The 26,714-nt window shown below is 36.6% G+C and overlaps 1 long non-coding RNA gene across 3 annotated transcripts in view; it reads left to right on the top strand.

Moving 5' to 3' along the window:
* LOC110469417 (uncharacterized) overlaps window positions 1–26,714 on the top strand; it is a 76,413-nt gene that overhangs the window by 15,491 nt on the left and 34,208 nt on the right. Inside the window, exons 2-3 of one of the 3 annotated variants that reach the window (XR_013340017.1) lie at window positions 13,413–13,494; window positions 25,027–25,059. This is a non-coding gene — a long non-coding RNA (uncharacterized LOC110469417). Of the gene's footprint in view, window positions 1–13,412; window positions 13,495–17,023; window positions 18,017–25,026; window positions 25,060–26,714 lie in introns of those variants that run through there. The other 2 variants (XR_002465245.3, XR_002465244.2) reach the window with 2 other exon arrangements.

Below are 26,714 nucleotides of genomic sequence, written 5' to 3'. Positions count from 1 at the left end.
ATCTCAAAGTGGCAGATGTATATAGACAGGTAGCAAGAGAGCTATGTAGAAAGTAAAGATTTTCATTTACACTTCCTGACATGTCTAAGAGATGGGAAGGTATTTGCTTAGTCCTTCAGTGAAAGTTGGATTCATATTCTCAAGCAAGTCCAAAGGGAAATTCCTATTAGGTCTGCCAGCTTTGTCTGCTGCATGAAATGATAGATTTGTATTCGAGTAAGACCATTAGGATGCCAAAGAAAACACTGGTGATTTGAGAAATTTAGCTGAAAGTTCTTGGCTAACTCTGAGGTGTTATATAATAATTTGTGGAGGGTTGGTTGTATAGGACTCAGAGATTTCTAGAAAAAGGTTTACCCAAATGTAAAACTTGATGACATATTCAAAATGTCAGCTAAATGATTACACAAGCCACTTTTCTCTGAAGTTTTTTAATGTATGACAGGCATCTACCACATTCCCACAGCGGAATGAAGACCGGTATGGAAAATGGGAATTGATCACAGTTGCTGCTGAAATGGAAAGATAATGACCAATGACCTTCTTCATTGATGTGAACAATAATGTGTACCGTGGATAAAATATATACTTTCAGAAATGTGGCTCACAATCAGAAAATCAATAAGGAGAAGGTTCAGATTCTGCTGCCTGTGTACTAAATGTTTGCTGACTGATATGAGAGCTTAATAGGCAGTTCTGTGAGCAGTTGAGTTTTACAGCTTTGCACTTTGAAACTGGTGAAAAAGTCGGAACTGAGACACTCTTCACACTCACTGTGTAGTTTCACAAACAAACAAGAGAAAATGAGAGTTTTTTTGAAAAATAAGAGAAATAGTAATTTAGTAAAAGAATGTTTCTTTCTCTGAAGAAGTGTTAACTCTCAATGATTTTCAGAGATTTCAGCAGGAAATCAAACATACTTCAGGTAGTAAAAAGAGTGTAACTAGGTCTCTTTGTATACAGATGTTTACAAAGAACCCTTTAATAAAGAATTTGACCCATAGGATCAAAATGTAAGATAGGTTTTAAAACAGCTATGTCTTAATTCAATGAATATTTATCTTGTGCCTTATAAAAGCATATGCATGTTGTAGCTCTTGCCAAATGCCATTAAATTAAATTAAAAATACATAACACTGTTATTTTTCAGAATCAGTGGCTTCACAGAGTATTACAACAGGAACTCAAAGAATCCATTGAGTTCTCTTTTAATTTTATAATATTTGGTTAATAATGTATATTAAAACATCCATTAAAAAGCATCATGCTAATTTAACTGGGAATATGTAATAGATGCTGTTTAATGCTCCTATTAAATTAGTGCTAAGACTTAGTGTCTTCAATAGATGTTGTTATTAATGGTATCCTAAATAGATGCTATTATTAAAAAGAGTAATGCAACATTAATTAAAAGCAAGCTAGGACTTCACTATCAAGAGAAAAACTCCTTACCCAATTGACACCAAATTATTAGCAGTAGCAAAATATTTTCTTGTTGGTTCACTGTCTTCTACATTCTACCCTTATTTTCCCTTTAGTGTAATGACCTCAACTGCACATTGTAATCACATGAGATGTCAAATGGATATAAAATATATGCTTCCACAGTGATTGAATGCTTCTTAGTTTCTTTAGCTTTCTATTTTTAAATTAGTAAATGCAAAGTTTAAATGAACCAGAAAATATTGATGTCCAAATATAAATTTCTGTATTTATAGTCTGTATTAAATTATGGATGCATTTTTTAATATGTGTATGTATTTCTGTGTATTTGATAGCATACATGTATTGTTTTGAAGACTGTATTTAAAATTCAGTCTAATTTATAAAGCTCATAAGGCTGTAAAACTACTGAAAGGCAAGAAATGGCCATGTTTTCTGTGAGACAGAAATATACAAGTAGGTCTCATCAAACATGCCATGATGGAGCTGCAGCAAATACAAGACAATATGGAAGCCAAAGGCCATAGTTTGTTGCAAATACCACATAATAATAAACCTTAGGGGTTATATCCATGCTACTATGGCTTTTCTCTACCTTGAAATGCAAGCTAAAGTACACTCATCACCAGGGTTGGAATAATATAACTTTTTTTTTAAGCTTGAAATTCAAAGTTTTTAAGCTTTTCTAGTCATCAAAGACTAGAAAAACACTGAGCAGAAATGAATACATGAGAAAGAAAACATCCTGAAGATAATGCTCATAGTCACATCTCCGATAGGGAACAAGATTCACATCACTTTGTAGACTCATATTTCCTGACATTTGTCCTAGCAGATTATGATCAAAGAAATAAATCAGTGACTGGGAAACACCACAGGAAGGATTAAATTAAATTATTATGTAAAATTCCAAAGCAAGACTACTTCCATTTGCATCCTGACTGCTAGAAACCTTTTAGAGTTTATTTGGAGATTGACTCTTTTTCAACATAGCAGGGTCTTGTTTAGGAATCCCCTGACAACTTTAGCTTGTTTTATTGGGCATGCATTGCCCTGCAGTTACCATCTCCATGAACAGAACTGGCTGTCAAACCAGCAGCTGCTGCCTGTAGCCTGTTCACCAGTGCCAGCCAGCAGGAGACCATGACTGAACTGCAAAGAAGGATAATATTACATACAAAATCCACTAAAGTCATATTAGGTTGGTACATGATTTAAAATCTCAGATACAGTGCTAATGGGAACCTCTGTACCAAATCCTTGTATTTCTAATGAAGAATTATTTCAAGAAATTAAGAGAGCTTTGCATTTAAAAGTGAAAAAATAAAAATTACTACCCTATTTTAACCCCAGATGCTTGATATATTTCAGGCAGGGAATTCAATCAGCAAAAGCTAAGTGAATTGAACACTGAAAAGATTTTTAAAACAGATTGGACAGGTTTATAGCCTATGTAAAACAAAAATAATCAAATCATATTCATGTGCTAAACTGATTACCTTCAGCTCCAGTACTGCACAGCAGGCCTGGTCATGAGGGAATGGGAGGAGAACAGCAAACAGTTAGGCTGACACTGACTGGGATTTTTGCCTGATAGAAAAACAGGGAGAAATGAGGGTTGATGCTCACCATAATAGACCTTTCCTTCAAGAAAAGAATTATCTGATGTTTGTACTTTTTCTAAATTTCAATTTAATTTTCCTTCTGCTTTTAGAATTAGTCACAACCCGGTTACAAAAATGGGAATAAAATGTAGGGTACTATTTGTCGGCCATTAACCACAAATCTTTCTAAGAACTCTATGGTTTTTGATTTATGGGCTCTCCCTTCTCTTCACTCTCAGCAGAAGAAGATACCTTTTTAACTTGTCCCTATCTCATACAACCCAAGTTATCCAAATCCTTATGTCGTGTGGGATCAACCGTTACGAGAGCACAATGTTGATTGTGTTGGTTTCAGACTTTGCATCAGTTTTGAACATCTACATGAATGAAAGTAATGAAGAATCAGATTCAATAATCTTTTACATGCAGTTTAGAGAGACCTTTTTTCAGTAGGGGAAAAAATTAACTCATACTATTAATGATTAGTTCATAATTTACCTGTGCTGCCTGTATTATAAAAAGGAGGAGTAGGTAGATGCTGCTGTATTCAGAACTGGTGAGTAAAGTTGAATATCACTGCAGTTAAAAAGTATATTAAATTAGCCTCACCAAGATTATCTGAGATGACTGGCTGAGGAGCATATTTATATTTAATTAAAACGGAATGTTTTCTTATGCCTTGTTTACTACATGTATTCCCAACTTTAGAAACAAAGCAATAGGCGCTGAAAATATATAAACTAAGGTTAATTGAAATTTTGTAGATTTGTGATATTCTCATAAAAATTTGCAAAGTTTTTGTCAATAATCTAAATCATTATTTTGAATAATGTGTAACCAAAAGCATGCTTTTATCAAATAAAAGATTTCAATACAATTTTAGGAAATATTTTATCCAGACATGTCACAAATAATAACAACAATTAATTGATTTTACTTAAAATTTTGTCTCTTATAAAGAGAGGAAAAATTCCAATTTGGGTGTTGAAAAGCTGAAATAGTTATAAAGCTCTAAAAACAGTCATTTTCAGCTTTGAAGCCAGTATAGATAGTAAAAAAGACAACACCTTATGCATTCTCTTTCTGATAAAAAAATGCCTAATCTGTGGTACATTATTAGAACTAAAAAACTTCAGCAAATGGCCTAGAGAACAGAGGAGTTCCTAAATCTGATGGCTGAATCATTCCTCTTATTTCATTGTTCCTCTCAGCATTAAAGCACACTGCTGGTCAACCTGCAAGACAGGGATTTCCAATGCCAAATCTTTCAGGGCAAAGTTCATTGCTTATTAAAGAGTCCTTAATTTTGATGGTCAAGCTGTTCATGAATCAAGAGTTGGAACTTTGAGGGTTGGCAGTGTAGAGCAGCATGGCTGTTACAGAAAAGCTGACCATGGCAAATAACCTTGGGTTGTATGATAAAGACATGATTCATCTTGTATTCACAGATGAAGAAAAATACATTGAAAGATAAAGAGAATTTTATTACAAAACGTATTCCCTCTCCAGAGGAGAAACTTGAATAAATTTTGATAAGCGGAAGGTATTTCTCAGTATTAAAAGTCACATTGAGGACACCAGGACTCATGTGTGAAGGAAGATTTAAATTCCCTACAGTCAATGGATACAAAACTGTTTAGGATTTTTATTACAAACAACACAGGGGTTAAAAAACCTGCAGGCTACAGTTCTGCTGGCTGGCTGACTACTTTGTGAAGGACACTTTGGAACAAGGAGAAAGCCTATTCAGAAAGGTATAAGGCCTGATCAGCAAAGAAACGCTTAAGAGGTCAAAAAGAAAGGACTTGAGAAATATATCTAAATAATAAAAGGTTCTCCATCCATACAAGTAAAAAGAGAACAGAAATACCCAGAGTTCCATACAGTAGGAAGAAAATATGAGTTTTGGCATCATACCTTTATTAGCACAAAAAATCTTTTGCTTTTAAAAACTGAACAGTGATATGAACAGGCAGGGCAGAGCTAGAGGGTAATGCAAAGAAAATGGGTATAGATACTTTCCACCAATTTTGATAGAAATGCCATTATGAGCTTAAAAAGGCAATATTCTGTCTTTTTAGAAAATATTTTCAGTAAGACCTGTTACTATATGGTTGGAGAATAAAAAAAGTAGCAGTTATATTTTCAATGGAGAATAAATGTGATACAGACAAGTGCAAACTTGCTCTTTTGTCTGTATATAAGATAATAAATGGTGAAGCAGAGCTCATTAGAGACATTAGAGATATTTGTTAAATATCACAGGATGTTACCAAAAGTAGGCTGGTAGTGAGTGTATGTTCTCAACAAATCAACACAGGAAGTCTTACCTACCTTAAGAGGAGTCAAATGGAAAATTGTGGGTGAGGTTCAGTAAGTCAGCCATCAAAAGCTAAACCACACGTGAATAAAAAGACTTGTCCAAGGGAGAAAGACACGGGTAGTAATGAAGAACAGCAGTAGGGTGCAGAAGTTTTTTACCAGTATGTCTACAGGTCTGTATTTCTCTGAAGACTTCAATAATGAAAGGCACCAGAAATATGTTAAAACTTTCTACTGGTAAAAAAGCCAAACAGTTGTGAAATAGATGGAGAAGGATCAAGAACAGCCTGCCCATCCTCTGTGCACCCTTCAGGACTACACAAACTGGTTATTAGATTGGGATCACTTGACAAAGAGCTCTCAATCAGGATGCTTCAGAAGCCCATCTTCAACCTTTGAATTTGGATTTCAAAAACCACACGCTAAACTGGCACGGATATTGCTTCTGTTTGATGCATAAGTAGTTTACATGTTCTTTGAAGAGTCTGCCCACAGTATCCAGATGCTCTGGAGTCAGAAGGATAGTGCTCATGAATCTGACTGGGTCCACTTGCCAGCTTTACAGTGCCAATAAAGCCTATAACAGATGCACAGGAACCCAACATTCATATCAGATGAGTCTGAACAAGAAAAAGCTTGGTAAGGTGTTTTGGCAAGGCAGTAAGGGCATTCACTGGTGGAGCCTATGCAAACAGTACTTAAATTTTTACCATTCATTATGGAATTCTTAGGTTAGATATAAATGTACTCCCAGTTTTTACTTCCATATTACCAAACTTTATCTGCTGTAGCTGTTTTACTGATCAAATCCTCCTCTTTAGGTTCCCTAGATGCTGTGTCAGCTGGAGAAGACCACTTTTATTAGCACACTTATGAGATCTCTTTTTGATAGCTTCAGACCACCTTCACAGAGAGTTTCAGCTGTTTCAGGTGATAGATGAGCTTAGCTGTTCATGAAGAAAGTAATGACTTATTTCACCAGGATCTTCTAGCTGATTCTCCTATCTTGGGAGCAGCACAAAGAGCTCATGGAGTCCATATGCATGTCACTACATATGAAATAGCACAAACAAGTGAAATCTGATGTCTGCAAACAAAAATGTTAGTGTAGGTAGGCCCTTGCTTCTTTGTCTCTCCAGGCTGAGAAATACATTATAACTGAACTCAGGCCTGAGTAGAATTATACATAAAAAACATCTTCTTTAAGCATGTTTTTAAGTTGAGTTGGGTGCACAATAATTCTGTTCTGCTGGAGGCCTGGTCTATGGGTATGACCACTCTCTTGTGTCAGCTCTTCAGTGAAAACATAGCCTAAAAACCTATCTTTGCTGCAGTTAGTTCCAGTGACAGGAGTTCATTTGTTAAGAACTAAGTGGATTCTTGCCCTGCTTGTGGGCAGTGCATTTAAAAGACGTACTCCATCCCTGTCCTACGTTATATGTTTACAACAAAGCATTCAGAAACCTAAGTGGAAAGGCTGCCTTGCTGTTGCCTGTGGCACAGATCCTTGCTATAGCTTTTAAACTGCGCCACTGTTCGACTTTCTCTCCTTGATTATATATTCATACATAGAAATAAGTATGGAATAAGTGACTGCTTTATAAATGTGCTCTCTCAGAATGTAGAGGTGCTGTCTGCAGAGAACATTTATTCACGGAGGGCCAGCAAGGCCGCTGTGTGAGCAGTGATGCAATCTGACTGTGACTGCATGTAACCGAGGGCAGCCGTGCCACCAAGGCTTGCAGTTGCTGACCTTCGCAATGCAAGTCACAGAGAGGCACCGGCACCAAGAACAGGTGGCCTTGAGTTGTGCAAACAGCCTACGGGGTTTTAAACAGCTCTGATTTATTCAGTGTGACAGTCCCTGTATAATAAGGTTGGATTTGGAGATTGCAAAATAGGAAGTTTCCACGTGTTTTTCGGTGAATATGATAAGGAAAATGGGCTATAGCTTTTCATGTAACTGATTTGACATTCACTCCATCATCACTTTTAAGATTCTGAACATCACTGCTCATGGATACATCTTGTGTTCCTCACTGTTGCCTGATCTCTCAGCCAACAGTGCTCAGGCAGAGCACTTGAACACCAGTCAGTCCTTCTTTATAATTTTCTACTTTACCATAGTGATCATGTTCCTAATAACTTCAGACTAAGAAGATAAGTATTACTGAAATTTTCTAATTTTTTTTCTATTATATGTATTTTTTTCCCATGGATTTTGTCAGATTTAGATCCTGATTCTTCAAACAGGCAAATTATTTCAGTGGATCTGTAACAACAGATAATCAAACAGGGACACCAGTGCCCCCACAAAAATCAAAATACTTACCCAGTCAGCTCTCCTGAGCAAAAATATTTCAAAACTTAGGTTTGTCAGACTACCACAGAGATATATCACACATCTCACTACAATATACTTTCTTCTGGTCCTAAGCAAGTTTGTTCTTGTTTCAAAACTGCCCATTGCAGTCAAATATTTAGCAACTACAGCTTGTATTTTGGGTAAGTTAATATTGTTACAAACTCAATCTTATTGTCAGGGTAATGTGACAAAACTCATAGCTGAATATAAATAGCCTAAGTCATTCCTGTCGTTACAACTAAAATGTTAGGAGTTAGGCTTTAAAAATAAAAAATATGTACATACAAAACTTTGACAACTCTGCAAAAGCATGTCTTTATGGAACTGTTTTATGCTGGATGTTTCTTTCAGGGAAAGTCACCTGCACTGACCTGTGGAGAAGATGTGACACAACTATACTGAACAGGCACTTGCTCCTTCTGCTCTAGAAGGGCTTTCTTAGAGCCTCTAAGTGCAGTTTTCAATCCAGTCATGAAGGTGCCTGAGCTTTGCTTTGAGCAGTATAGACATTTTTGACAAAAAAAAAAAAAAAAAAATCTCCTTCACATTTGGTGTTAGATTAATTTTCATTTACATATACCTTCATAGCAAAGGGTTGAGTCAGAACTTCTCTTGAGGAGATCATTCACAGTTCCAGTCCTGGGACCTTCCTAGATGAGCGTTTTCATGGCCTCTCAGAATTCTCCTCTCTCTGTTTCCCCGCTGATTTGTGGGTTTTTCTGACCCAGAGCAGAAGTAACTTATAACACCCACCTTCACTTAGGATAATGCTGCTAGTCCCCACAATTATGGCTGTAGGATGTATCCTGTACTGGCCTTTTGTCAGCCACCTAGTTGATGGCCAGCTACAGGGCCTTGGAGTCATAAAAAAGAGCCTTTTTTACTTTTTTGATGAGCAGCTGAGTTTGTACCTCACCTGAAACAGTCAGCTGAAACTCTCACCATGCAGAGAGCCAGAAAACATTAAAAAGAGATCTCACTGGTGTGTAAAGTGACCTCTTTCCAGATACCCTGGAGAGCTCTTGTAATGATTACTAACTAATGCACTTACATATAGCAATGGTCAGTAAGGCAACATAATGATTTTACAAAGTGGGGGAAGATAATATTGTATCACCTTTCTTTTCTATGATACTGCAAATATACAGTGAACTTTTGCAGATTTCTGTCATTTTTCAATATGATTTTGTCTTACAGAAGGCAGAAACTGAAATTGGCAGTGATTTTCCAGATGGTATTTACTTTTAATTTTACATAAAGTCTCTGTTCCATGGCCTCTTTTTATCGTATCAATTTTTATTCACTGACCACATTCTTGTCACCAAGTTTTAGAATCACATCAAAACTAGCAGTACCATTATTGTCCTTATTCAGCAAAACACGTATGTTCCAAAATTTCCAATGCCCCTGCAGCAACAATAGTTATAGAATGATCTGGGGGAAAAAAAATCTAATTTTTCTTGATATTCTGCCTAACAATGTACTTTAGATTTGCTGAGATTACAACAATAATATGGAAAATGTGTTTTGGCTTTTATCTTATTTGTTATCTTGATGAAGTATTAGTAGGAGCTCTCTGTGCCAGATAAAGAGATGGAATTTATATTTGACCCAAGAAAGGTAGATGAAAGCAGGCAGAAAAAAAAGTTATGTTAAAAGCAATCAGGTGCTCTAGAAAGATGACTTTTTATTTTGAAACACTATCTATATATATCCAGTCAAAAGATGGTGATAGAATGAGAATTTGAGCTGCACCATTTTCTCCAGCAGTATTCTCTCCATCTACCCTCTTCAACTGTTGTTCTTTTCAATTTAACTTGACTAGTGGGAGAGTAGGAACTAAAGAGTAGTGCAGAAAGTTGGACAGAGTATTTTTGTTCCCTGGAAAATCAGTATCATTTTTCTACAAATAAGGATGCTGTAGCTGTCTGGGCTCATTCTGCGCATCAAACTAAACTCAAGTGCAAATTTTTTTCCTCCATTTGCTTATTTTAAGCTCCAGCTAATTACAACTGTTTCATAGTCTTACTAAATCACCATGTGGGAATTAGAATAATAATCTTTTTCTCAGCATTGTAACTACAAGGTATTTTTAAGGGGAACCTGAAAATGCCCATAATGCACACAAGCATATGTTTCTCTGTGTGGTGCATACCTATCTACACAAGCTGACAGACACCTTATGGAAAGAGGAGAGAAATAAAGGGCATTTTTCCTGACCTTGGGGTCAGGAACTTAAGTCTTACAAAAATAAATATCTTTGGGATGAATATAAAGGCTCCTGCATGAGGCAGCTTTTTTCCAGTGCATTTTACTTGGTGAAAGAAAAATTTTGGCTTTTTTACAATACTCCCAGATGTCAATTAACTCCTTTCACAACTGCTTTGTGCAGTAAATTCCTCTAAGCTACTGGTTATCTGTCCTTTTGTTATGGATTTATACAGTGCCTAGCATAATGCTTCACTGGTGCCCAACTATTCCTGTAAGTGAACACGGAATAAGCTAAGGAACTGAGTAGATGTTAACTGCTTCAAAGTAAATTAGGTAGTATTTATCATGGACAGAGTGTTTTTAAAGTTCTGTGGGGAAGGGGTTTCTTTCTTCTCCTTTTCCTTCCCTTCAAATTTTCTCAACTCAGAGATGCGTGAACTACTTATTGAATTGCAACCTGCTGTTCATGAATCACTCAGACACTGGCCCGATTAAATAATAAGACCATTTCTATAGAAATTTACTCATTTTTTTGTTACTTAATTTTTTTAGATGGCAGTTACAGAAAAGAAATTCAAAAATACCTTTATTTTGGGATAGAGGTTTGAGGCTGGGAGGGAAATAGTCCTTCTGCACTGTGCTAACATTATTTTAGTGTAGGAGATCCCTTGTACAAATTGGGATGCTAATTTGTAATTTTACTTGTCCGGGACAAATGTTTGTTTAACTAACTGCTGATTATAAGGGAACTGCCTCTGTTAACACATAAAACCCTGAATTTTATTGTCGTGGTTTTTGGATGTATCTTAAATCAAGATGAAACCTCCAAACACTTGAAAAAGACTAAAAACGACTTTAAACTGAAATAAAATATTTGGTTGTTCCTAAACTAAACTGTTTCCTTTCCAGTCCTTGTTCAAGCAGAAGGAATTAATTTTGAGCTGCTGCAGCTCTGAACTGCATTACCAAGGAGAGGATACTAACCACTGGCATTTAGTAGTGCTACTTTGCTTTTAGAGTAGATTCCGTGGCAGGAACGTGTATTACTTAAGAGTTAAGAGGTACTGTATGTACAAAACAGCTTTGGTAGAAGAGTGACCACAGTCACACCAAACCTGAGTGATTGTTTTTTAGTAGTCACAGATAAGTTGCATGAGCAGAATGAAGAAGTGTTTTAAGAGACATTTTAGATAAAATATAATTTCAATTAGCATATTATGCTGCTTTCTCTCATCTATGTGTTTCTATTCTAATTCAATTGTGAAAAGCTTCCATGGATTTTTTGGGTTTGTTGTTGGAAACTAGTTATCAGCTTCCATGCAATTCAATACATCTTTGGCTTTCTACCTCAGTTCATATTTTTTTTTGCTTGTATCACTGAAATGACTTGCAGTTTGCTACCTGTCTAGAAATTATTCAAATTTTAACGCTATGTTCAAGTCTGTTTCTACTAGGAAAGAGGATTTTTCCAGCAAATTTGAAAACCATGAATATGTTACTGTCAGCAAGCTTTAGAATTCTAAGTTAGGGTTTTAAGTTTGAATATTATACATTTATGAAACGTGTATACATATACATACAACATTCTTTCAAAAAATGTATCTCATGTCAAAGTTTCAGCCCTTAAGTAATTTATGCAGTAATACAACTATAAAATAGTTTAGAGTGAAAAAGGCATCTAGAGGCTGTTTTGCTCAAGGTCTCACTCATTGGGTTAATCTGGCCCTTGTCCCAGGTGAGTTTGAACATCTCCAAGGAAACAGATTCTATAGTCCCTCTGGGGAGTATCTCTCAGTGTCTGACTGCTATTACTGTGAAAAGCTTTCTCTTTATATCTAGCCACAGTTTTACTTGCTGGAATTTTCATTAATTCCTTCTTTCCTTTTTATTGTGTAGCTCAAAAAAAGTCTGTCTCCATCTTATCTACACCCTCCTATTACCTAGGTGTATGCAGTCATAATGTCCTTCCATGGCCACCTTCTCTGGGTTGAACAGACTCAGCTCTCTAAGCCTCTCCTTGTACACCGTGTGCTCCAGCCCTCTGACCATCTTAGTGCCCTCCCTTTACTGGACTGCTTTATCATAGTGCTGCTTTGGCTAGAAGTTCTCATTACTTTGCCATTAATTTGTTGTCTCTCAGATTCCTGACATCATAAATAGTAATGACTGCCATCATAAGAAGCAGATTGTGAAAGCATATTATTAACACTGAAAGTGTTCTTCTCTTTTCTGGTTTGTGTCATCCTTGGAGAACACCCAGTTGTATGTGAAGGTGCACATGCTAGTTCTAAAAGTCAAATTGCAGAAATACCTTTCCAGGTGCCAGATGGACAGAGAGCTCTCTTGAGGACTCAAGAGTTCCATATATGCAAGGAGGTATTGGCCTCCTAAGATCTATCTGAGCGGATAAATAAAATGTTGAAGAGGCTTATACTTTTGAATATCATGTAACAAAGGTATTATATAGCATGCTCTCTAAAGCATTCTTTGCTGCATATTTGGTATATGAGCTCGGTATCAGCTGTAAACATTCATTTTTCATTAATTTGTAAACATAGTGTCCTTTAATATTCATCCATTAGCACCTGCACTGTCAAAGTTATATTTTCTCACAGTTTTAGTATTTAGTTACACAATTTTCTCCCATCTTAAAAAGTATCAGGTAGATGACACTTTCAACAGAATATTCAGACAGAAGATGTCTTTTCAGTGGCAGATGAAGTAATTTCTCTTCACAGTTTTTAAGAGAAAATAGCTCCTTTGATAGTAAATGCCACAATAATGTAAAATAATTATATGTAAAGATGCTGCTGCTTTTTGCAGTTTCTTTGGAGAGAGAATATTCATAATTGTCTTAATCACTCTCAGGTTTTTGTCTTTTCTGGATGTATTATGCTGTCTTCAAGTTGTTCATGTTCCCAGTTTGCAGAGAACACATTTCTCTTTACAGTTACACTAAATGATTCTCCTTAAACACTCCCCTCAAAAAATCAGTCTATACCAGCAATATAAAACATTAAAGCTTCATAAGAGATGAAGTACTGCTATTTTTATAGGATGCAATCTGGATTAAAATTTGCAGAGTCCTGATATGATCCCTACTTATAAATTTACAGAGTTTGTCAGAAGAAAATGCCTTATTACTGTTTTTTCAAAGCTCTCACTTTCATGTATTACACAACCTAAAAAAGAAATACTAATTCTCCTGTGAATCATGAATAAGAAGCAAATTCTTCAAAATGAAGCTTCAGGAAGGCTATGTGTTCCAGGTCTTATTTTAATTCAATCTTACAACAACAGAAAAGAACAATCATAGCCACTTTGTGGCTGGCTTTTGCTAAATGCCTGGGTTTCCCCAGGATGAATTTTACAGCAAAAAGAAAGTTTAATCAACAATTATTTTCCTTAATATTTCTTTGAAAGGTTTGTTTGATTATTTGACAAATTTCATTTTGCTCTTTTTACAGTGACAAATGAACCAAAGCAAGAGGTTATCATCTCCACATTGACCTTGCATCCAAACCCGTGGCTACCAAATTAAGCTTGCTGGTATAGTACTGAATTTTGCCTCTTGTGAGTGGGATCAGTTTGAGGAGTCTTTTGGGAAGGGTGGGGAGCTCTCTGTTGGTTGCTATGGAGGAGACAGGCACAGCTGTAGTTTCATCTCATAATCTGTCTAGCAAATGTAACCTCATTGAAAGCAGCAAATTATTAGTCTCAAATGTCTGGCTACTGATCACACACTTCCCTCTTGGTAATCTCTAACAAGAAATGCCCTGAAATATTTTTCAGTGAGAGAACTATTAGCAATCAAAGATATCTCATGATGTGAGGCAGACATGAAGAATCTTGCATCCAAACTACTTTACTGTTCCAGCAAAACTGCTGAAGTGGGAACTATAATTGGTCTTGAAGGATTACCACCTCTGTTCTCAATTTCCTATAGTTCATAATATTTTCAAACTGAGATTGTGGATGGAACAGAGTTCTTTATTTGCAGTCATAATTTATGTTGTGGCATAATCCATGAGTGGATTCATGCAAAAAGACTGGATGTTTACATGATAATCTATATTTATATAGTGTTTTTCTATCTAACACTGCTTTCTCATGAATCATGCTTGTTAGATTCCACCTGTTGTCTAATCACTATGTTAGCAAATAAACTTAAGCCTCAGTGTGATTGAGGGACAAAAATCAATCTTTCTTCACTGTGTTGTGTCATTATCTTGCTATTGACTGGTTTTGCATTTAACAATTTCCAGTTTCATTTCTGTTTCTTTTCACAGTTCATGTTAGTAAACACCATGTAGAGCATTTTTTTTTTCTTAATGCTTTGAAGGCTAGAAGTGTCTCCCTGTCTCTGCCCCCAAATATTACCCTTATGATGTGTTGTGTTTTTTCATTAAAACAAACAGTGTCCATATATATATTTGTTCTACAACCAGTACTTTAATTAGATGTGAACTTTTAAGAGAAGACCTTTGGTAGTGTGCAGTTTTGAATATATGATCTCCATACACTGAAGTCCCAGACATATTTTTAACAGAGCCTTTGATGCTCTGGGAAATGCCTGCAGAGCTCTAAATTAATGTCTCCCACTGATAATTATGGAGTTGCCAAAGTTAGCTAATACTGACATAGCAGAAACATGAAATTAAATATTTTTGTAACCTTCCATAGCAAGGCTAGAGCAGAAGTCCAGGAAGAAAATTTATCCGCAATACACTTGAATCATATAGGTTCTAGTAAACAAAGAGCAGGGTAAAATTACTTGTTTTAGGTGTGATCAAAATTTCAAGAAAACAAAAAGACCTTTCATTTATCAAAGTACATAATTACTAACTATCCAAATAATGATTTTCAAAATTAGTAAACAACTTGAAGAATTTGCTTGAATTTTTTTTTATTATCTAAAGTATTGCTATATATTTTTAAACCTAATGGACTACTTTTCTGTTTAGAGAATCATTTGTTGTGCACCCTTCTAAATAGTATGGCTGTTTTGTAATTGCAGGCATACTGAAATCAAGAGAGCCTATGACTAAGCAAGAATAATCCAGCCCAGTTTCCTCCTATCAATTCATTTTCTTTAGGCTGAAGACCCTATCCTTTTGCTTGAAAGAAGCAATAGTGCTTGCCTGCTTCTTTTGACAACAAAGGAATATTATCTCAAAACGAGTCATCTACTCTATTTTTATTGGCCGCTGCTGTGTTCCACTTTTACATCATGAAGATATGATCCTGTATAGAAGCCTGTTAGGAATGACAAGTGTCATCAAATGATAACAAGTGGTTTGATAAAACAAGGAAGTATAAGCTGCTAAGAAAAAACAGGAGACAAGAAGAGAGGAAGAGACCAAAGATAAGAAAGTATGATGAAAAAACACCATAGCAACAAATCCCCCCTGCCTAATTCAGTAAAATGTGCAAAAGAGATTAATTCTCCTCTATGAACCCAGCTAAAATTTGAACCTGCCTCTCAATTTGGCTGCTGGGACCCAGAGAAACAATACCATTGGGAGATTTCTGAAAAACAACAGCCAAAAGCATCACAGTCACACAGAGTATATGGGCAGGGGTACAGATAAAGATGGTGAGGAAGTCAAAGTCTCTGGAGACTTAAAGTGAGCAGAAAGCTTGTGCTTGTTTTTAAAGGTAAAGTGTGGTTGCATGAAGTAGAGAAGAAAGTACTAAGGGTCCAGCTAGGTCCCAAGCTAAAGTCAGAACACCTTTCCTAGCATCACATGATCTCCCAAAAAGCTCCCACACTCTCCCCTCTCCCTGGGTTGTTCCCCTGTGCCATCTCCACGACTGACTGTCCTTGGCCAGAGCTGTAACAATACAGCTGCCTGGCTGGAGATGTTCATTCTTCACTTCTTTCTGCATTGGAACTGAAATAGCCTGACCTGAAACCATTGTTATCCCTGAGAAGTAGGTAATTTTTGGCAGTATAACAGAAATGGACATATATATGTAACTATATATATTCTTACTAGCACTTCAATTAGAAAAGAAGATTAATCTGCCAAAAGGAGTGTGTGTAGTAATGTTTGAATTAACACTGAGTACATTTTCAGTGGAAATATTCTTTTTGATTACTGACACTTAAGTGTCTCAGTGAATTATCCCCATAATGTTTTCTTGGGGAATATTTAGTTCTTGTAAAAAACAACTTGTGAACTGTACCTCTCCAAACCATTAGGGTGTTTTGCCATACAACAGTTACATACAAGTTGTAAGACAGTGACAAGACAAATGGAAAAGGTTTTATTGGAATAACTATTGCTTGAAAGAAAGAAAATTATAGTGAGGACTGCAAAGAAGAAAATTACATGTTGTCACCATTTATTTCACACAGGAGAAAAGTTGTGGTTTTCAATGCTAAGTGTAACTGCAAATTTGAAGAGCCTCATACAAACTCTGTGTAATTCCAAATAAATAAAGCTGCATTATAAGCCTCAAGATAAAAATTCAAAATTATGAACCACCATCATGATTCCTTATTTCCTTGTGACTATTGAAGAAATACTGTCTAAATCAGATTCAGAACATGCCTGCTCTTATACCTAGAATACAGAATAATAATTGTCTATGACATGAGAAAAGAGTCCTTTCAAGCATCACAGGCCTACCCAAAAATATTAGGGAGGGTAAAATGAATTTCAGGAATTATATAGGATCAAACAGTGCTGCTACAGCTCTATCTCTGCAAAGTTACTGCCAGAAAAGTAGAGGGAATGTTTGCACCTTAAAGTTAGATGTTTAACATGCCCATCATATGTCTTGAAAAAAAGCTGTGTGTCAGTGCACTTACATGTTGAGCCAAGTATGCCTTTTCTAAAGTCATAAATTACATGGTTTAATTGAAATCTATTTTAAAATCAATTCTGTTAACTCAGTGCCTCTGAATTCACTGACGCAAATAGAACAGGAAAAAACAGGTTTAAGCTGATTAAAGAGACTGAACATAAAGACTGAATACAACCCCTTTTCTCCTGTAGCCTGAGCAAATGCAGATAGGGTGGATTTATTCATGAGAAACTTAAGGCTAATGCTACAAAATTTTGTTTTTCAGGACAAGGAGGATAACCAGAACTTACTGGGACAGTTTGCTCTGTTTTACTTCTGTTTGCATCATGCCTCACTTACATCATTTACTCTCACAGGCATTAAATTCAGAAAAAAAATTATTTTAAATTCCATTTCAATGCATCATGAATAATTTTCCCTTAAGAAATGACAGCTTAGAATCACATGAAATTGCTTCCAAAAAGAAGCACGATACCTTGCCAGGTATTAACTAATTTAGAATCTCTTAAATCCTTCAGAAGAAACACAGAAATCTCAGATGCTCAGCTCAGCATCATGTCCAGAAATTGGTATGAATGCGAGAAGACCAAAGAGGGTACTTGGTAGCTCTCATCTCACACAGCACAAAGGGAAGGACTTCTTCCTTTCTTTGCTTCACGTGTTGTCTCCAGCATTCACTGTGTATCAAAACCACCTACAAACTCCTACAAAAAGGAATATTCATAATCTTACACTCCATAAAATTCAGCAACAGCCTTAGGGTTTTTTCTAGAGGTTTCTGATGCAGTCAACATCAGCAGGCTTGTACTGTGATTATATAGTTTGATTTTCTCTTTTTTAAGTACTATCCTTCTGCAAGTATCCCAAATGTTTTCAATCTTATCCAATTTCTCATCAGCAAAATCCTATGCAGCATTCTTTTATGGTTATGACTGTTTTTCAAGTGTGGTCTCCAGTGTAGCTGATGATTCTTGTAGGACATTTCAGTACTGAAGGCACCAGGTACCTATAGGCCTTTCAAGATTTCAACTTCTCTCCTCATATCCTCTATTTCCATTAAGAAAAAAGGATGCATAAATAAGAAAAATATTTTCCCCTATAGTATTTTCTCCTGTTGATGCATACAGAAAAGAATCAAAAATTCTGATTTCATATTTGGCTCCTTACCTATTGTCATTCCAGTTCAGTTGTTAAAAGCTTTTTTACTACAGCACATTCTGGCTCTTTTTGATAATTGCAATTTGTGTATTGACTTCAGCAGAAAAAAAGCAGGACTTTGATAAAGTTACTTATCTAGGTACAAAATGCATTTTTTAAAGTTTGGCAGCAATGAGGTAAAAAGCATACTACCCTTCACTGTTGCCAGGCCAACACACTGGGTTTTTTTAAGATCAAGCTCAGCAATGACAATTGAATGGGCACCAAATCACAGTAACATGCATTTCTTCTGCTTCCTCCTTTCTTATTTAACAGTGTTTCATTACAGATTTTAGTGCTTCATTAGCATACAGAAAAAAGTTATTGCCACACTCCATTTTGCTTTTCATTACTAAAATAAATTATGGTTCTTGAAATTCACAAAGCATTGCCACTTCCAGTGGTCTAAGTATATTAAGCTGTCTTCTTGGGAAAAAACAATAAGGCCACATCAGCAAGACTGACATTTATTTCAATCTCCTACTCTAAAATCTGTAGTTAACAAGGTCAAAAAGCATTGGGTGAATTATGGGACAAGAATTCTTTAGATGATTTGCAGCAGGGATTTATTATGAAGCCAAAATTGTATTGTCAGGGGGAGGCAGATATGTAGTGAATATGAGCAAAAAAAGCAGTCCATCTACTTTACATGCTGTCAGGTGTTAAAGGCAGGAATGATTCACAACTGCAAAAATGGTGCAATTCTGAAACTATAGGAATTATTTCCTCTTGTATCAACCTTTGAGAAAAAATACCTTTGCATATGGCTTAAGTGTGGAAATAACTAGTTTTTCCTCCTCTCTAAGACTGAAAAGTATTACCCTATGCCAAATTAAACTTTGCAATGAATAACTGACATACATAAGAATAAATTTGCTTGAAGTAGATCAAACCACACATTTTAAACTTGCCTACAAAGGGTTTCCTCACTGAGATTTCCTTTTCTCTCTTCCAAGTAATGGAGGTTTCACAGGCCTTTTTTTAAAAATTCTTCTTACATTCTACAGGAGTAGGAGGTCTTGCATGTAGCTTCACATTCCTCTTGAAAAGCTGTTGCAATATGGATCAGGAGTAAGAGAATGTTCCAAGAGGCTAGAGGACAGCCTACAGGGTTGGATGAAAAGCCCATCCCAAACTCTCCAAGAAGAGACTGAGAAGCTAAAGGGAGGCTCCTGTTCTCTGTAGGCTTTTTTGGATCTTTGGCCTCATCCAACATAAGTTGTTTGATGCCAGCTCAAAGCATGTTCCCTGCTTATTGTTATACCAGTGCTAAGTGATGTAATAACTGATCTGAAATAGTTTGCAGCATAAAGCAAAGCAAGATCTCTGAAAGTCCTGCTTGGCTGTTTCACCAAAGCTGTGAAGAGAGAATCGGGGAAGGAGGTGCTGCAGGGCATGTGCAGAGATTGAGAAGTGGCTGAGTCACCCTGCTTGAAAACCAATCTATGTCTAATTAGTGAATTCTTGTCACAGCCCTGGAAGGTATATAAGTATTGGGGCTCAGTTTTCCAGCAGTCTGGGATGGAAAGGAACAAAGTCTACTGTGTTTTAAAAATGCCTTTGACCACTTGAGTGAAGGCAAATTAGGTAGTAGTAGCTGTGAATGTGCCTTAAAAAGTACAACTTAATGCCCCTGCTGGTTATAGTTGCAGTCTACATGATACAGAAGCCTTATATTTACTGTTCCTGCAATGCTTTATGATTTTATTAAATTTCACATCCACAAACTGCTATTTCTTGGAACACCTAATGGGATATATGCTGGAAAGCTGCTAATGGCTGGGTTACTCATAACAAAGGGAAGAGATTTGTGTTTAAGTATTGTAGTCTTTGTTTGATGGGTCTTTGAGCAACCTGGTGTAGAGGAACATGTCCCTGTCTATGTGGTGGGAGGGTTGGAGCTAGATGGCCTTTAACGTGGTTATTTCCAGCTCAGGTAATTCTATGATTCTTTCAAGTATCTTCTTATGAGAGAGACTCTGTCTGACGTGTAAATAGGTGTCCACTCTCTCCTAGCTCCTGAGAAACATATGATGTGAGATGAATGACAGCAAATAGCATCTGAACACAGCACAACAGAAGTAGTACAAATATAGATTTTCAAAACATACAATGAATTTTCTCCTCCCAGGGTCCAATTCCTTTACACTACTGGGTGAGTGGGGATAGCAAGGAGGCTTGTACAGCTCCTGTTAGAACAAAAAATTTTAAAAGTTAGCCTTGTGCTCTGAATGAAACTGGACTTGGCAGTCTCTAGATTTATTGTATGTTTAGCTGATAAATATACTAATCATGAAAAAATATATTCCTGACAAGTGGAATAATATTATATACATGTATTCTTTTGGGAATATCTGCTGAACCTGGGAATCAGATTCAGTGTCTGAGATTACCATGTATTTCTGGTCACTGCTTAAAGCAATCTGTCCAGAACACATTATTTCTTTGCACTCTAGGCTTTTATTATCTAGCAAGAAGAAACTTTTTTTCCCTTCTGAGTAGATGTCACTTGAATATAACCAGAAGAGCCAAAACTGATTTTGAGCATCTTGAAAGAACCTATTACACAAATAAAGTGCACTTTAGGGCTTCCATACTGATGAGCTGAAAGAAAGACACTTTCAAATTGATGCATGCTTGGGAATGCTAATGAGCAGTCTTGGACATATGACTAAACAGCAGCGTTACAATGCTGTTGACTAGCCATCTTCTCCAGGACGTGTCTGCCAAACAATAGCTAGCAATTTTATTTTTATTACAGAATCTTCGTCTGCATATGGTATTCCTTTTTTTTCTTATTTTTTCTCTTTTCTCTCTTTCTTTTCATTGTTATTTTATTTTTCTTCCTCATTTTCTGCTAACTGAATATTAAAAAGAAACCCTATTAGTAAAAAAATTATTGTTTATGGTCAATCCTTACATTAAAATCTCTGATATTTTTTTAAGCAACAGAAGCAGCAGCAAAAGTTCAGAAACATTCTATAGTTTCTCTAACATGGAAGTAGGGCATGTAAATGGGGAAATAACTTCACTTTGATAAGAAGTACTTCATCCTTGGTTAACTGATTTCTTCATTAAACCACAAAATGTATGTCAAGATTGCTTTCAGATATAACTATTACAGCTGTATTTCACAGAATTCTCAACATTTCAATAGCTCTGGCTGGAGGAGTACGTAATATTCCAAGTATCTCTAGGTATACATATATGTCTGAAACCACTGAAGTTTCCCCACTTTTCTAAGATCCAGTCTGGATTATTTTTAGCACATTACTTCTAAAACCTGCTGAATGCTTAGCCTTGCTAGTTACTCTCTGAGCTTTATTAGGGTGACACCTGAGGTTGTCATTTCAGGACTGTATTCCTTATATATATGTTTTTCCCCTGTCAAAAAGATGTTACCAGTCTGTAGGAAAATTAATACCCTAAAATGCCAACAACTGGAAAAGCCCAACAGCTTACAAATAAAAGGGATGATATGCTGTAACAGATAGAAGCTTTATGATGCATTTATATTTTTGATAGATATGAAAGGTTAGGGGCCAAATATGAGACTATATGGCCAAATACATTATGTTAGCAGTGACAAACATGACAGCATGGTAAAATTACAGAGAAATTAAAAAATATTTAAAGCATTAGGGCAACAAATAACTAAGAGCATGGGATTGTCCATTTTCTTTATTAAAGAAGCTTATATTGAGAAAATACACCTTGGGAAATGCATAAATAAACCAAGAAGATGAGCACTAAAGACAAAACTGCTGAGTTCAACTAAGCTATAATTTCTTGGTCCAGGGACCATCAAAAGGAAAAATCAGTGTCATCCAAGGTTAAATGTGACTTAAAACTCCTAAGCAGCAATAACTGTCCATACAGGAAGAAATGACAGAGTTGTTCCATTACACTGAACATAAATTAAAACAATTTGTCAATGAGTTCTAATGGCAGGATAGAGTGACTTTTATGCAAGTGAAGTATCTTGAAGAAGCAACTTCTCATATATTGACTATAAGTTTGAATAACCACCTTTATGTTAAAATTTCTTCCAGAAGACACATTTTTTATAAATCAGTTCTTCTAAAAATATCTGTATTTTGTTATCAACAAAGGAGTTCTTTAAATGCATTTAAAGACATTTTCCAGATTTGGTTCTTTGTACACAAATATGTGAATAATTTATGTGGCTGAATGTGAGTTTACAAATCATTAAAAGTTTGCACAGCCAGAAATGCATTCCTGAAATCTACATTTTGCTTACATAAAAAATTGTCATGTTAAAGTCTGTTAAAATTGGTCATGCTTATGTATCAAACTTTATTGTAGTTGTCTTATGATGTCAGAAATGTTTGTGCTAGTTTCTTTACTGTCATCATGTCATTACTTTATAAAAGAGATGTGATAGGCTTAAACATTCTGCTTATCTAACTCATGATTGACAACTGGACTTCTGCACTGCCAGATAAACACCTATCTTCAAGCAACATACTATTCGAAAAATTTAACAGGTTTCAGTTATTCATAATTGCAATTGCTGAAGCTGTAGCCTAAAAAATATACTGTATTTCTTTAGAAGATGGTGTCTTCTGCAAAGGTGCTTTTTGGGGAGAAACTGCTGTGTCATTGTTGAGGTATGAGAGTGGGCATACACCCACAGCCATATCCAGGGCTTTCTATCTAAATACAAGGTTTTTATAGTGTGAGTCAGCTGGGTCCCTGAGAAAAGAGAGGGTGAGCACAAGAAATGATAAGGTAGGAAAATCTTACTCTTGAATTACTACATACCACAAGAGTTTACTGAAATTGCTATTTTAAAATCCAGTTACTATAAGTTGTGTGGTCCAATAAAGTATGGCTAAAGTATGTCTGTTTCCTAGCCCTCATTGCTTTAAAAATGTCTAGTCCTTCAAAATATCAGAGGGGATGTATGTACTTTAGCCATTAATGATGACTAATGCTAAAGCAAAGATGTTAAAGGTTTTAAATCATAAAATCTGAACTGATATTTAGGAAAAGGAGAAAGTTCAGCTTTCACCCCTTTGAAAGGTCAAATGAGAATTAAAAAAAAAAAAACATTCCAGAACTTTTATAAAAGCAATAATATCTTGCCTTTGTATGGTGTTATTTTTCTGAGCACTGTATAAACATTAATAACAGCAAAAGTTCTGCTACCAGTGGAGTCTCCATTTTACAGATAGGATAAAATAAGAAATGAAAAAAGTTATGGTCTAAACTCTCAGCAGTGCCACTTAGGTCAATCTTAGAAAACCTTGCTTAATTTATGGTATTACATAATACTCAAAATTTCCAATAAATTTACAGAAAATATTAATAACTCAGTAATAACATAGCCAAATCTAGAAATTCTGAACATATACTCTTAAAAATTAACTGTGTTTCTCACAGCCACACACAGGCAGCAGGAAGGGCACCAGAAAGCTCTATTTGAATTTTTACATCAGGATTAACACAGGGCATAGATTCATCAGATATCAGATAGCAACCAGTGAAACTGGTAATGTGTCCTCTGTATTAAAAAAAAAAAAAAATCAAATTGCAGTTTGGGGTTTGATTATTTAGGGCAAAAATCAGTCTTAATGGTGTATTATGTCTGGTCAGCCTCTTCAAAGCCAGGTCAAATAATATTTTGGCTTACACCACGCAAAGTGGCAGTACTTTAATCCTGCTTACTAAGTGGTACACAGAACTCCCTTGCACACATCTTTTGAATCTAGATTATAGCTTTTGTTTCTAGGAAAATCACACACCTATACCATGTGGCAGAACATGGAGTAGGTACACTTCAGTTACACCAGAGCACGTGTGTCTGCCACTGAGCATAAGAAACTGCATCACAACAGCATGTCAGCATCAGTGCTTGGCACCAATTGACTGGCTGTCAGTTTATCATTCTACTGTAAAACATTCATACCTTCTCTCTGTGAGTGCTCACAGGCAGTTCCTTGCAACACTGACTTCTTTTCTTTCTTCTGCATAGCTGGCAGTCTTCTTCCCATCCCGAACACAGCTGCATAACCCTTACTGTCCCTAGTACAATTGCCTGACCCCCTACCCTCACAGCAGCACAACCAAACAACTCCAACTCTCCTCCCAAGCAGCTAACCCACTCTTTTATAACACCCACCCTTACTGGACATAGCTGTGACCTATTAAGGGCAGGGCTGCTCCTACTCTTTCGTAATTAGTACAGCTGCAACTCCTCAGGGGCGAGATTGCTTTCAGCACTGTCTCTAGTCTCTTACAATCCATTCTCTCACAACAGTGGTCTGTCTAGTCCTCTCTTCTGTCTAGCACTGGGAAGTGCAACCCTGGCCATTTCTCTTGGTTGTCTCCCAGCATCTACAATCACTGGATGCATGCTGCTAGAGGATAAATGCATGGCCATCTCCCTTTAGTATCTATTTATGGATTTTTTGACCATGAATTTGTTTAATACATTAATGAACATGATTATATCAATATTCTCCTACTCATTTTCTGAGTTTCATTGGCTGATGTCTAGTTCTTGTCCCACAGAATTTGTTGAATGATAGACTGTATTAATTTCACTCAACCGCACCTTCATGTTTTCATCATAGACCCCTGTTTTTGGGGGTAGTTTTGGCTGGGGTAGAATTGTCTTCACAGTGGCTGGCATTGGAGCCATGTTTTGTATTTGTGCTGAACACAGAGTTGATAATACAGAGATGTTTTTGTTATTACTGAGGAGTGCTTGCACAGAGCCAAGGCCACTTCTGCTTTTTGTACTGCTGCACTGGCAGCAGGAGAATGGGGGTGCCTGGGAGGTTGAAAGGACACACCCAAAGCGATACTCCAGACCATATGACATAGTGCTCAGTATACAAAGTTGGGAAAAGAAAAAGGAAGTGAGGGGCATTTGGAGTGATGGGGTTTCTCTTACCAGGTCACTGTCACACATGATGGGGCTGTGCTTTCCTAGAGATGGCTGAACGCCTGCTTGCCCATGGAAAGTGGTACATTTTGTTTTTCTTTGCTTGTGTGTGCATGTTTTGCTTTCTCTACTAAACTATTCTTCTCTCAACCCACCAGGTTACTGATTCTCCTCTCCATTCCACCACATTGTGGGGAAGAAGATTGTGAAAATGGCTGCATGGTGCTTAATTTCCAGCTGGCCTTAAACCACAGCTCCCTCTCCAGATTTCCTTCTTCAAACTGAGAGCTGTAGTTGTCTCTTTATATAGGCAGCTGCTCTATCTTTAATCATTTTAGTTGCCCTTCTCAAGATCCATAGCTTCTTACCAATTAAATAAACATGCAAACATGCACTGCCAGGCTAAACAGCTCCACTAAGCCTTGCTGGACTGGGCATCCCTGCCCTGTTTCAATGTCTGGTGTAGTCCTGCCACAGAAGTGTGATTTTACAGTAAGACTGCCCTACATTTCCATCCCTGTGATTAAAATAGGAACAGTAGCTCACATAGCATGTGGAAACGTTGTTCTTTTTTTTTTTTTCCCTTTTAATTGAAAGAATAGGAATAGAAAAGGAAACTATTTCATTATGCTTTTAAACGGGATTTGGAGATGCTGGCAATCTCCAGAAAAGCTTCTTTGTACTGTATTTTATGCCAAACCTCACAAAACTACTGTTCAGCTATGCACTGACTGCACAATGCAGATTTTCTTTGTGGTTTCCTGGATTAAAACTAGTTTTAAAATATATCTTCCAAGCAAAATCCAAATTCTCAAGCTGTCTTTCATTTATAGACGTAACAAAGTCCTTTCAATTTTTCAGTGTTCTTTAAAAATGATGCTTCTAAAAATGAAAGGAATTTCTCTGTCTTAAAAGTAGGAAAGTACTTAGCGGCTTTATTAAACAAAATAATTAAATGTTTTAGAAGAAGGAAAGAAATGAGGTGATTATTGGCTTGTTTGACTAAATAGGTGCTGCAAGTTCATCCTGGGGTGATCAGTGACCTCATTCTGGTACACAGCTTTTACAGCTGGTAGAGATATTACAGGTATTGTACAGATCATAAGGGTATCACCTTGGCATTCAAAAGTCACAAATTCCTCCTGTCTTCTGCCACCAAATGCTGTGTGAATACAAGCATGCTACTCAAGTCACAGATTTTTCTAGCAAAATTCCATTGGAATAAAGACCTTAAATCAATTTTTAAAAATTTATCCTTGTTTTCCCTAGGTCTAAAATCAGCCTGTAACAGAAGCATAATATTACTAGTGCATCAGCTCAAAGCATGGACAGCCCAGGGTAGCATCGTGTCACTCAACCTCATAGATAAAAAATATAGACATCTGAGTGCTGCAAACATCTTTTGTTCAAACAGAATATTAGGGTGCCTTCAGCCAGTGAAATGTGTGACCTATTTTATATTTGTGCTGTCCTATAACTCAGTTTCTTGGTTTGTTGCTGGGTCCTGATGAACAGGACTGATTGCAGAAGAAGGGGTCCTCTGGCCTCTTAGGGTGTCTTCAGAGTGAATCCAAGACACAGAACCTGAGTGTGGCTCTGATAGCTTGTGGCATGTTCACTCTCCATAGATTTGCAAACCTTGCCCTGACGAGAGTGCTGTCTTCCCTTAACCTCCTGTCAGGCCTCAGAGCATCCAACATATCCTCCCGCTGTCACTCTGCAAATACATTGCTCTGTGGGCCACTTCTTTTCAGGTGCTTGAAAGCCAGAGCCATGAATGTGTGCAAAGGCACAGGCATGGGCCTTGGGGCTGCAATCAGAGCGCCACAAGAGGTCTGCGCTGTGG

The sequence above is a fragment of the Lonchura striata genome, chromosome 5 (assembly GCF_046129695.1).
Source record: "Lonchura striata isolate bLonStr1 chromosome 5, bLonStr1.mat, whole genome shotgun sequence".
NCBI lineage: Eukaryota > Metazoa > Chordata > Aves > Passeriformes > Estrildidae > Lonchura > Lonchura striata.
Note: the sequence above shows the minus strand (reverse complement) of the source record. Positions and strands in the feature narration are given on the sequence as shown.